Here is a 12,672-nt window from a genome sequence, read left to right as displayed (position 1 = left end):
CTGCTAGATACTTGCTTCCCAAAAATGGATTTTTGTTTTCTGTATACCAGGTATTTATGGCCTAGAACATTCAGCAAGATAATATCTTACTAGTTTTGACCCCTTTCACCCATATTAGCCACGCTGACCACTTCCCTAATGACACAGTGTCCTAGCTTTTCCTTACTTTCTTGTTATATGGGTCATAAGCAATCCAGAGTTAGAAATGTATAGATTTGGCTTAGTCTATGTCATTAAAACACACATCACTATGACATATGCAAGGATAAATTTGTTAGCATATGCATTTTTTGTTAAAGGGATCTGACTAAAAAAACGTCTAAGAGAAAAAAAAAATCATTTATTACTCAGTTTAATATTTCCATACATTCTTCTCAGCACTGCCAGGCTATGTATGCTTGAACACATCTTTTAAAAAATTGTCTGCATTATCTTAAAGCACTGTAACCCTGAGAGAAATATTAATCTTTATTTTAGTTGTGTTTACATTATTTTTGGAGCATGACTATTGCGAAGTATAAAACAACAGGAATTAGACTACACAGAATTGGACAAAACTTGTTGACTGAAAGCCAAATTCTTCTCCTAGTAGGGGTATTATTAGGGACGTATAAAATGTGAATTACTCCTCTTCAGTGATTCAGTTGTCACAATTTCAACCCTTTTGAAAAGGAGTGGAAAATCTCATATTCTCTGAAAACAGAGACTCTTTAACTTCGGTAAAATTTCTGCACTTCTGTTTGCATGCTATATGTGACTGATACATTCTTTCAGTAACATTTCTTGTCAACTAGCCAGTGCCTCGTGCAATCTATGGAGTCATCCAAGACTCAGAGAAGTAATACGGATGAGTTTATCAAGAGCTTCCTAAGAACAATTTATACTCTTCTTGGAAGTAAAACTGGCTAATTTGGTAATAACAATTAATATGCTTTACAGGTAAGAGTAACGTGGCACAGAAGTTATTTCTGTATTAAAAATTCTAAGACAGTATGTACAATCAACAGATATACAGAGGTTAGGCTCAGTAAGATGTAAGATCAGCAAGTACTCAGGTGTTAGGCTTAGTAAGATTATCACGGTGGAAAGATAATCAAAATAAATGGAAACGATCACCAGTGTTGTAGGCTCACAGTAAACTCCACAAGGAGCAATCTCAAGAGAGAGATCCTTCCTCAGTGGCAGTCAGTCCTTAAATGGGATCTAGGAGATGTGGAGCCAGGCTCCACCCCTTCCGGTAGCACAGGTGAATTCCTTCACCTGTGCTCCCACGGCTGACTCATTGCTTGCCTCAGGTGGTCAGTCAGAGGTTCAGGCCATGATCAACAGTTCCCATACACAATATTAGACAATGGCTACAAAAATAACTGAAAAAGAAGATAAAGAGAAAAGATAAAACAGGGAAAGTGAGACAGACAGACATATAGCCTGACAGATATACAAATATACAAACACAACAAACCAAAGCAGTTCACCGCGCCTCGATCCAAACAATCAAACAAACAAAAAAAACCCAACAACAACAAAAACCCTAAAAATCTAAGTATACATTCCTACTTATTATTGGCAAATTCAACTATGTATTCTTATATTTATGTTTTCCTCACATTCTTTCCCTAACTTTTAACTTTCTTTTTGTTCAGCACTGAGTTTTACAAATACTTTGAACTTATTCATATGAGCCTCAAATATATTAAAAAATGTATAAAAGTCTTCAAAAAATGGGATGTCTTCAGACATTTCCAAACCATACAGGCAACACTGAGACTCTTACAGCTTTGATTCCTCACATCTGTACAAATCCTGATTTACACCGAAAAAATAAAGTGTTTTAGTAGCCATTTTATGTTTCCTAAAATAAAATTACAACTCCTAATTCATTACAGTGTCTCCTATGAGTCATGCCGGTATTGTAAGTCCTCAAACAAGATACAAATGAATCTGTAACAGAAAGGAAATCAATAGATTTTTGCTATAAATAATAGAAAACAGAAAAAAACTGAATGATGGAAGAGCATTCCTTGCTGTGGCCAGGCTTTTGCATATTTCCTGCCACCTGGTTTAGAAACAAAAGTATGAAATGTAGTAAGAAATACAAGAAGTTTTTTCACTGAAATGTTCAGAGATACCAAAGATAAATATATTGGGGGGGAGAGGGGAAGAAAAGAAAAGAACTTAGTTCTTTGCCCTTTTTTTGTATAAAATGTATGTTTGCAAAATATTTTTTTAATTCTAACTTGCAGAAGTAAGCTATCAGTTTTCATTAAATATCTTTTCGCAGCTACTGCTGTCTGAAGAACACTGAACTAAATAAACACACATTATGGCCATGTTTTGTCAAAACCATCACTTTATTCTTATATTTGTATACATATGTATTGAATATACATTTGATTTTGTTTGTTTTAATTTCTTTCTTGAATATAATTTCATCAAATTTTAAAATTTAGTTCCTGTAAGCCCGAGTTAATTTTACAAATATTTTTTTCCCATTTTTGTATGTAAATTTTTAATTAATTTTCAATTTCAGATAACTCAAGATATCCAGATTGACCTTTTAATATAATTACTTCTCTTAAGATGTGACAGTTTGCAGTGGTAGGATTGAAATGTATCCTTGAGCTCTCCTACAATCTTTTATCCCACAGAATATTTTCCCAAGTCCCTAATAACTAATTTTCTAAGGACACTGATGTCCATATTTTTTTTGAAGTCCATTGTCATTTCACCATTATCAATCTTTTCATTCCTTAAAGTCAGAAAATTGACATGTTTTTTGGATAAACTTTTATTAAAAAAGAATTTCATTATTATTTCTCAGCCTGTTTCTGTGAAAGTTAAATCTAAAACATGTTATCTTATTAATAATGATAATGCTTATCCCAAGATATACCAAGAATATCTTAAGATACCAGTCTTGTTTTCATAACACATGTCCAATAATTGCAATAATTAAAATTTTCCATTGTCACCAGGTCCTTATTTGGGAATGTTTCATTAGTTCCCATGAATTTCTCACAGAACAAATAGACATCACCTCAAAGTATTACCAAATATTTTGTTGTTGTTGTTGTTTTTACTCATCTTTTATTTCTAAACAAGATTTACTTCTTTAATAAGATATTCACTAAGGCCTGACCAAACATCTGCCCACATTTCTTCAACTCTACATTTTTTGAGATATTTCATCATTCTTGTTCTCACTAATCTTGCTATAAATAGTACTATCTCGATCATCTTATTTTGTGATGATGATTAACAACACAAAATCTGTTTTCTTGGTGGAAACAAAGAGAAATCAATCTCTATTTTACCTATGCTATAAAAACAACTATAATGCATTGTTAAAGATAACTCATATAAGAAAATTTGTCACATAAAAAAAAATAAATCCATAAATCAAACAAAGAAAATGAAGAAGCAAACAAAACAGATACCTCACCTTCTCTCCCAGACTTGAAAGATGGTGTTCTGATTTCACACTATCATCCAATCACAGGTGAGTACTTCTCTGCTTTGTATGCATTCAATGGATAAATAAGGACTTTGAATTAATCTGTACACAAAGCTGAGTTGGGAGGGTTTTGATGTTTAATTGAACTTTGTATTCATTTATAAATGATTTGTTTTATTTAATTTCTAGTAGTATTTCTAGTATTAGCAAACTTATTAAGAAGGAGATACAAATAACATTTGTGCAAGTTACATATGAGTATAATTGGACTTCATTAATCCAAAACTTGTGCAATCAATTTAAGCATTGCTACTGTCATTTCAGAAACTTCATCGTTATTCACATTAATTCTTTATAATAATTATTGTGTAGTTCAGAAATGGGGATCTTTAATCACCTAAAATTGAAAGATCTTTCAAGCACTGATACTTAGTTTAAGGGAAAAAAAAAACAAAAAGTTTTGTTATTTAATTTATTTTTTCAAAGCAGATGTTGGCCTGTAAGCTGACAGCAGCTGGTTCAAAATGAGAAATTTACAAGATCTTCTACTGATTCTTGCATTTTATTTATAGCACTATAGAGTTATGTTGAAGGAGAAAGAAACTCTTGATTTTTATTTAATTCCACTACTGCCTGAGTTTGGGCGAGTCACTTTTATTTGTCTTAAAATATGTCGTTTTTCAGCAATTGTAAGTATTCAGCAAAATGAAAGATTAACAATTACTGCAAATAAGCATAGAATTATGGGGATACTTTTCATTCTCATACACATTTTCATTGAATACTTTCAGATGCAAAGACATGGGTGATCTCAATTCTATCTTAGTGAACAAAACAGCACAAGATAGAAGTGTAACAAATTGTTCTAATACAGTCTGTCCACTTGAAACAAGATTTTGAACAATAACAACAAAAAAACTACCTAATAACAACAAATATATATATATATATATATATATATATGTTTCTGATCTTCTTTGTACACTGATTGCAAAAATTAAATTGTGAGCTAATCATCACCTCTAAGAAAGCAGTTAGTTTGAATTGGTCATTTGCAGTTCTGAGAAATGCAACATAGAATAAATGATTGTGAGATGGGTTCTCCATGCAAGTCACTGCCAATAGATACTTAAATGCACTAAGTATTTTAAAATCTGAATTCAGCACAATTAAGTGTTTTTTCTATTTTTGCTGTTTCTTTTTTAAGTAAAAGTTTTTGTGTAGCCAAATGACTACTAAAACTATGCTAAGTTCTTGCTGGTAGTATTGATCAAACAAAAATGTTGAATACTGTAATGTTCAGAAAATCTATTATCTTGGAAAAAATTAGTAATTGATTCTAGAACATTCATATAATAATATTATGAAGAGATAATTATTTTTATCATTAATTCACACTTTCAGCCAGTTTAATATAAAAATAATAGGATTGTAATCATCAATTTCAGAACTCTAGTACTGATAACAGGAGTAGGCACATATAGGGAAATACTATGTATAAAATGGTTTAAATGCATTTCTCTTTAGCTAGGCGTTTATAGTGATATATCTAATACATATATTTCCACATATTGTAAGTTTTAGAGAGGCTTCAAATACTTAAAGGATTTTTTCTTTCTTAGTATGTTGAACATGCTAATATAAACTTTCCAGTTTATAGGACACCTAAAGCGGCAAGCTGCACTTTTTTCATTTCAGTTTAATAGTGTTATAGCAGAACTAAAGTCTTTTTTCACATCAGACATTGTGCACTTAAGCTTGCCACTGCACTTCATTTTTCATCTGGAAAATACATAACAAAGACAGTCACAGCCTAGTATTTCCCCATGGTACTTCAGAATTTAAACATAATTCAAATGATGTTGTCACTACAGACACTAAACCAACAACAAATGCAACTTACAATGGCTTTGAATAAAAAGACACTTTATCCTAATTTATTTAGAAATCAAAAATGACTAATTATACTCCAAAAGGTGGAACTTCTTTCAGGGAAAGTCATTGTAGCACTTTCTTAATAAAAGTCAATATGAAGTACATAAATAAATGAAATTTTGGAGTGTTCACACTCTAATCAAATAATGAGCTTTGGCACACAATTTGGCAGAGAAAATATAAATTCTCCAAAGCTCCATTTGTATATAAACTAGACCAAAGTCATCTGACAACTGTCTTTGAGGAAAGGGACTTTCATTTCCATTCCTGCTCTGCCATCTGATTACCCCCTTACTTTCAAGGTTCTGAAAACTTCTGCTGACGTCTTTTAGACAGAAAATCAGGGTACTATTTACAGAGTGATGCTTGGAGGAAACATTTAACTTTTACATTCAAGTTCAATCATTTTCCTTCATAGAGCCTAGCGCAGCCTTAGTGCAGACATGACTTTAAAATGTAAAGGGTTAAATCATACACAGAATTCATTTTGTGAATGAATAGATAGAGGGGGACACTCATAGTTTCTACCATCAAGCACTTAACTTGAATTAGGAAAACATTTGTGTTGTCTATGCAGATAGATGCCTCCTACTAGTGGATGATTTTGAGCAGTTTATTTTTGGAACTTCTGGCTGCTTTGCAGTACCTTCACTAACATTCCAGTATATCGCGTAATTATAAGTAAACAATCTAGTCAATGATAACTGTGTAAATCGTTTCTATGATATGTTGCAATAAAATCAGTTCACTTCCATCATTTCCACTTTTTTTTAAGCAAAAGTCTAAGCAATTAGCTTTTCTGAATGCATTCCAGCAACATCCTTCTTGTAGTGAGGGGCCCAAAACTGAACATAGTACTTGAGTTGTACATGTTCCCATGTACAAGGGAGCAATTACTTCCCCAGACATTCATTCATAGAATCATATGATTCATTCTATTTAACAATCATATTTTAACTGGAATTTTTAAAAGGAGTTAGTCTTTTTCTTTAAAAAGAGTTTCTCTAAAAAAATAATTTATAGTTAATAAATATTAATGTTATTTATGTAAATGACCTTTTCTTGCATTTCTGAAAAAAATCTGTAATGTTTTAAGTTGTATGATGTATTAAGTCTAGTCATTTAAAAATAAGCACAAACATAATTAAATTACTAATAAGCGCAGCAAATCATGCCATATATTAATCTATAGTGTCATGATTAAAGTCCATCTAGTGCGCAGGTAAATTTATTTACGTTGGCTTGAGTGTCTCATCTACGATATAATGTGAATAAAATTTTAAATTGCACTAATTTTAACTGGGAAGCTTAATATAAATATGAAAATGATAATAACATTTTCTTCTTGGTGCAACTTAACATATGAATCAATAAACTGCTTCTTTATTGAAAAAGTTTGTCTTATATTTTACAGGAAATCAAGATTTGGAATGCAGTGGGATGGGGGAGAAAATAAAAAAATAATTTTTTAAAAAAAGAACTTGTGGGTTGAGATAAAATTATTTACAGCTATATAGAAAAGGAAAAAGATAACAGTTCTGACAATATATATTTATATACACATATGTGTATGTGTATATAAGAACTGATGTCCAAGCAATTGCTCGCCACCCATCAACCAATGCCCAGCTAGTCCCGCAGTGAGTGGAAGAGAGCGAGAGAGCAAGGTGAACTGTCACACCTTTCAAAATTCTCCTTTGACATGATGCCATATGGTATGGAATATCCCTTTGGTCAGTTCAAGTCAGCTGTCCTGATTCTTTCCCTTTCCACCCCTTTGTTAGAATGAGCTAAGAAAATGGAACAGCCTCAGCTCTGGGAACACTTCTAAGCAATAACTAAAAACATCAATATGCTATCAACATTGTTTTTCTCACAGAACCAAAGCACAGCATCATAACAGGCACTCTGAAGAAAACTATTCCATCCAAGGTGAAACTAAGACAAATATTATCATTGCTAGTTGAATCCACAAATTCAACTTCAGTGGTTTTTTTTTTCAATTTTTAAGATTAATAAGAGTTAAGTGAGATAAACATTTTCATCATGAGTGATTACTCCATCTACACTTCCAAAAGTAAATTCAAAGATGAGAAAAACTCCAATGAGTTGCAACAGAAAGATTTCAACAGGGAATATCATTGGTCACTTTAAAATACAAACAAAATATTAAAATTTATGTTTAATAAATTATGTATTAAGAAAATTATCCTCATTTTTCTTTTCATCAGGACAGAGCTGAGAAAACAATCCACTTGTATACAGACTATATTTTTTCACCATTTTTTACTACAGTCAAACTAAAACTCTCATAATTCTGCATTCTATTTATCTCATTAATATGCTTCATAATATTTATATTGTTCTTTCATTTTCCTTATATAAAAATTTTCAAAATAAAACTATTTTTAATATTAAACATTTTTAAATTTTCTGAATTGTTTGAATCAACATTTGAAGCTTTTTATCAGTGTGTTTTTGTTTGGTTGTTTTTTTTTCCCCTCAGATGTTACGGCTTATGAAGAAACTAAAGGTCAAGAAGGTAGAAAAATAATGTACAGATAAATCTACACTTAGCAAGGACATGTTATTGCAGTTTGGTTTTCCAAAACTAGTTGTGGAGCAATATGAATTTATAGAAACAAAGTAAACATTTCGTTTTCATAGCAGGCAATATAGTTTATTCTGAAATTGATTCATATATAATTATTTTCATTCTTCTTGAAATCCTGTTTATTTTGAACAGGAAGGAAGGATAACATGGAAATGTCAACTAACAGAACCCTTGGAAAGTAATTCTGTTAGGCGTTCTCTATCTAGGTGGGCTCATTGAGACTTGAGATGATGAAGTTCTTGAATTTAATGTTTCACAGTAGAACGAATTTGTTACAAATTGAAGTAGTATTTTAGGGACATGGATTTACTTGCCAAATTTCAGCTCCATAAAGAATGAAGCCATTCACTACACTTGTTAAAAATTGGATGTTTGGATTCCCGGAAGGAGTACCAACAACATCATCTAGAAGTAAGGGTTGCACATGTTTCATGAATACATCAAAGAGTGAAGAGAACTTTAAAATGGCTCACATGTAAATTATAGTCTAAAAACAGGCTAAATTGTCCTCTAGCAACTAAATATTAAAGGGCATAAATTATGTGAAACAATTAAATTGGTTTAGAAATATAACAAATAACCTACTTCAACACCTTTTAAAAAGAACAATGAAACAAATGCAAAACAACCCTCTGTCTAGTATGATCTACCTCCCTTTAGCCAAAGTACAAGAAAAAATGATAATTTGATATTACCTCTCTACAGTATCAGTTATCTCTTTTGCTGCAAACCATGTTCTTAACAGACATCCATTTTGTTCAAAACTGTGCTCATGCTAGCTGTAAAGCTATGACAAAATACACAAATATAAAATACAAAATACAAAAATATCACAGTCCTTTTCATAGACATTGGTATCATCAGAAATTAGAAGACACAATAATCTGAAGTAGCAACTAAGCATGGAAAAAGAGGAAAAGTGTAAGAAACATGCACACACGTTTTCATACAGTCACAGGAAAAAAAAATCTAGAAAAAATATGGAGCTGTCTTGAATATCTTCATTTTTAAAAATATGTCATGCTGATTCTGTTCAGAGAATAAGTGCTTATTCTATAAAGATCATACCTACAAAGTAGAATGCTGGCATAAACAATGCTGGAAACAGAATTAATTACAAACAAAAATGTACTGTATCGCTATTGGTACATGTAGATTCCTTTCCTAAAAGTAAGGTAATTTGGGGCTATTTTCTAGTTCATTTACTAGTCTACCTAGAACTATCTAATAAACTAATAACTATAATTACTATATCTAATAAAAATCTTGTACCTCAGCTGAGAGCAATATTAGATAATTCAGGTAAACAGAAATGGCAGGTAAATGAGAACACGAAGGTGATTTTTCACCATCTTCATTTTAGAAAACAAATATTAAGTTTTTTCAAGTCTACCTATATAATCTGCTATCTGCTATTTTGGTGTCCCACAGTTCCGGGAAAATGATTTCCAGTAAACCTCTAAATACTTATTGCAATATTTAAGGATCAGAGATAGTGTTGCAAATACTGGTAGTAATTTAAAGAGCAAGAGGCATCATGAATAATCAGCAAATCTTTACATTCAAAAGGTCATTCAAGATCATTGAGCTCTGCTATATTATCTCAAAACACATATAGAATGTTATTGCTAAGAATGCCAGATGACATTCAAAGCAAGAGCTTGCAATAAAGGGAGTACTATGAAAGTTATTTTCAGTAACTTGACAATTTTCATCCATGATGAGTTACACTATCATAGGTACAATAGGATTACTCTGCTTTTTGGTTTATGCTGGAAAGCATAGGCTTGACAAAACACTTGATTCTGGAAAGGCACCTAAAAATAACTTCAAGTGACACTAAATATATTGCATAACTATATTTCATTTTTAACAAAGTTGATGATTCTTGATGAAAATTAGACATGAATTACTATCTTTTTCTTACTGTTTAGATTAGCCTCTATGACTTCAATTCAGTTCTTTTCTCAGTCTACAGATACCTGGGACTGCTCCGACCCAAGTGCAACACCTTGCACATGGCCTTGTTGAACTTCGTAAGATTATTCTGGGTTCACATCTAAGCAAATGTGTGTATTTCCTTTTGTTAGGAATTAGAACTAATTGAACAACTAAAACTAGTATGCTGCCTACTTTTCTCCTTAAAGCTGAAGGAAAAAATTGCTCTTCAGAACTGATATATAATAAGGATTCAATACATAGCAAATATCTACTCAGAACTTTATCAAAACAATATTTATTTCTTTTAGGAAGGATACTTAATCCACTGATCTTTGTCAGTGTTTGCATGTTATTTAAATAAGTTCTCATTTCATTCTTCTTCCTCCCCCTCCTTGAAAAAAAAAAATCCTATAAAATAGTACAGAAAAAAATATTGAATTGAGTTACCATTGAATTCTAGGTTATATATTTTAAAACCTCTGATTTGGTGAAATTTCTTGCCCAGTGTGAATCACGATGTGACAATGTCAAGTTTATATCAATTGAAATGGAAGTCTGAGCAGCAAAATCAATTTTAAATTCTTGGCGTAAAAATATCATTGTTCCTGTTTCTTCAAAAAATACCAACCAAATATAATGGGTTTGATAATCTGTAAAGAACAGTTGAGCTGAGCAGATACATTTTGGAAGACAAAAAAATAACATCAAGCACACTACCTCCAATTTTATTTTTATGTTCTTTGATTTATTCTTCTCAAAATCTGTCCTCTTTTGGCATTTTGGTCTTTTTAAGCAATTTTCTGCACAAACTCTTTGCTTTTTGAACTTTCTTAACTATATGCATATATATTTCTTTCCATTGACAGAAGCAAAAGCTAGTAGTTTTTAATGTTTCTCCATGTTCTTGCTCAAGTTCAGAAGTAGAAGTTCAAAACTTGTTTGAATGAATGTGAAAACTCTAAAGCTACATTGTCTGGATGGATGTAGACTCAAATTAATTTCACATCTTTAAAAAGAGACCACTTTCTTATGCCTAACAATGTTAAAGAAGCTTCAGCAAGCACTGAATGTGAGGCCCTAGAGGAACATTTGCTAATTGGAACTGCATGGGATATGATTATAGCCAAATTGTGATTTTTGTTTTAAAATAAAGAGATGAAACCGCTGGATAAAAATTCTTAAAAATTTCTGTGGTATCAGTCATTCAACAGGCAGAAAACTTGTGCTTTTCCTCAGTAAACCCTGTTCTAAGGAGCAATAATTCAGAAATATTGCTGCCCTTTAAATGCCTACAGTTTCTAAAAACAAGGAACTGCAAGTAATAAAAAAAAAAAATAGAATGGCTTACAATTACAAAGAAAGAAAATTTAAAACTGAATTATTTGTAGTAATAAGTGAAACACTTCAAGTGTGATTTTAATTTAAAATTTTCCTCTTGGTTGTACTGGGATAACAAATCTCAAATTAATCCTACTCTATGTTTTCATAGACCAGCCACTGGTTAAATTAACTGTTTTGAATGTTTTTTGTCCAATACAAATAAATATTTAGTGTTCAGAATTCTTTCAATATTTAAGCAGGAACAATATGTTCTTTCTTGACATGGTATATTTGAGTCGAGTAATTTAAGAAATACAAATGAAGAAAGTAATGAGTTTATTAGCTTTCTGTTGTTTCAATTAGAAATTTTAAATTGTCATTTATTCTAAGCTGAGTACAGCAGCCCCATTATCTTTCCAAAGGATGTTTAAAGAGCTCCTGGTGCCTTTTAATTGCTTAGTACCAAAAAATTCATACAAAATTAATCCAAAAAGTAAATAGAAGAACAGTATTAAAAGCCTTAGAAAATAGAATAGAATGTCCATAATTGTAAAATATATTGAATCTTAACTCTAATGCTGAGTTGCTGGTTCTGGCAAGTCAGCTAATCTGGCTAAGTCTCTCTAAGGGACTTAGCTTCCTTTAACTTTTTCCTTTTATTTTCCTGCGTCCATGTATTCAGTGTAAAAAAAGGAGCAACATGTAATTGAAATGAGCACAAGGTTGTTTTATCTTTTCCATGACTATCTCTTTGATAAAACACTGCAAGCATAGATTTGTCAAGAATAATAAAACACATGTACATAAATAAAACTATCCTTGAGGTACATTCTTGAAGAAACATGAATGTCTGTAGCAACTGTCATGTAAGATTCAAGTAGGGAAGAAATGGGAGATGTGAAGGTGAACTTAGGAAAATCTGTCTGGAATATAAGACAAGATGAAAATGGAGATAGTAGGGAGAGCAAAATGGAGATCTGGCTCTCCTCTTTTGTGTCTCAAGTATTTCTAGATGTTTTCTTGTTTCTCCTTTGGAGATTAAGAAGTGGAAGAGCAGTGGAGATCTGATACTTACATTTCTTTTTTTACATACAACATATTTTAATATGGGGAATTTAAATTATTTTCATCCAATTTTCATGGTGAATAAAAGAGAAGACAAAGTTTCCTTTGAAAGTTTTCATTCATTCTCGAATGTTACTCATACGTCATCCATCTGACATCATTTTCCTTATAGACCATCCTGACAATATACTATGAAAACTTCCTGGGAACCCATAAATGAGGTAAGTTTTTAAGTTTTCATTGTAATCTCAGATTTTCAGAAACCTGACTCTGACAATGAGTCAGTAAAGAGGTAAAAATTCTCCTGTGATTATATTTTGTGACCTGTTAATAAAATGAAAAA

This window comes from Meleagris gallopavo, chromosome 5, assembly GCF_905368555.1.
Source record: "Meleagris gallopavo chromosome 5, MGAL_WU_HG_1.1, whole genome shotgun sequence".
NCBI classification, from domain to species: domain Eukaryota; kingdom Metazoa; phylum Chordata; class Aves; order Galliformes; family Phasianidae; genus Meleagris; species Meleagris gallopavo.
This window is presented reverse-complemented; position numbering follows the sequence as displayed.